The sequence below is a fragment of the Microtus ochrogaster genome, chromosome 4 (assembly GCF_000317375.1).
Source record: "Microtus ochrogaster isolate Prairie Vole_2 chromosome 4, MicOch1.0, whole genome shotgun sequence".
Classification (NCBI taxonomy): Eukaryota; Metazoa; Chordata; class Mammalia; order Rodentia; family Cricetidae; genus Microtus; species Microtus ochrogaster.
In genome coordinates this window covers 65,105,631-65,106,828 of record NC_022011.1, presented here as the reverse complement: position 1 = coordinate 65,106,828, position 1,198 = coordinate 65,105,631, and positions in this window count along the sequence as shown.

Below are 1,198 nucleotides of genomic sequence, written 5' to 3'. Positions count from 1 at the left end.
GAGAGAGAGAGAGAAAGAGAGAGAGAAGAAGAAGAAGAAGAAGAAGAAGAAGAAGAAGAAGAAGAAGAAGAAGAAGAAGAAGAAGAAGAAGAGACCAGAGAGGAGAGAAACACACACACATGACAGAGGACAGAGAGGAGAGAGAGAAACACAGACACACACACACAAACACAGAGGAGAAAGACAATGAGGTCAGTCTCTTATGATGTAATCTGAGAAGTGCCATCTGCTCATTTCTGCTCTGTGCCGCTGATCTCACAGACCAAACCTGCTCTTATGTGGGAGTATCCAGAGGAGGGTATCATTGTGTGATTGAATTTTTTGTTTGTTTTAGTAATATTCATCTATTTTTGTTCATTTATTTGAAACTTAAATATATTTATTATGCTGGTCAGGTGGATTTAATCCCAGCGTTTGGGAGGCAGATTGGGTGGATCTATGTGAGCTGAGGTCAGCCCGAGGTACATCGCTAGTTCTAGGCCAACCAAATGTTGGGAGCAGTGAACCCCCAGAACCTGAATTTCTTGTAAACAACTTGTTTTCCCCTGATCTGAGTGTCTACAGCTGCTCTGAGCACGAGACCCTCAGGAGTTCCTGATGGCAGGGGAATGGTTTCTGGTGTGTTTGGCTGGGGCATGGCTATTCCTATATAAGCTGCCCCTGGACACAATAAAGGGGGCATTCTTGGGGCATTCTGGCATCAAGGATGACCTGTGTCTCTGCCTGTGTGTCTTTGTGTGTCTCAATCTCCAGCCCCTTGCCTAGCTCACGAACTGTGTGGTAGCATAAAGAGCACAGACGGGCGAGGTGCGCTACAACCAAGGTCATATAGTGAGACCCTGTCTTTAAAAACAAACTCCAACAAAACAAAACAAAACAAAAAAAACCAAAAAAGTGTGTGTGTATGTGTGTGTGTGTGTGTGTGTGAGTGTGTGTGTGTAACTTGTGAAAGTCAGTCCTCTCCCTCCCTAGGATTAAGACATGAGCCACCATTGCCCAGCCACAACTGGTCTTAAACACATTTTTTTTTATAAATTTATTTATTTATTAAGGATTTCTGCCTCCTCCCTGCCACCGCCTCCCATTTCCCTCCCCCTCCCCCTCCCCCGATCAAGTCCCCCTCCCTCATCAGCTAAAAGAGCAATCAGGGTTCCCTGACCTGTGGGAAGTCCAAGGACCACCCACCTATATCCAGGTC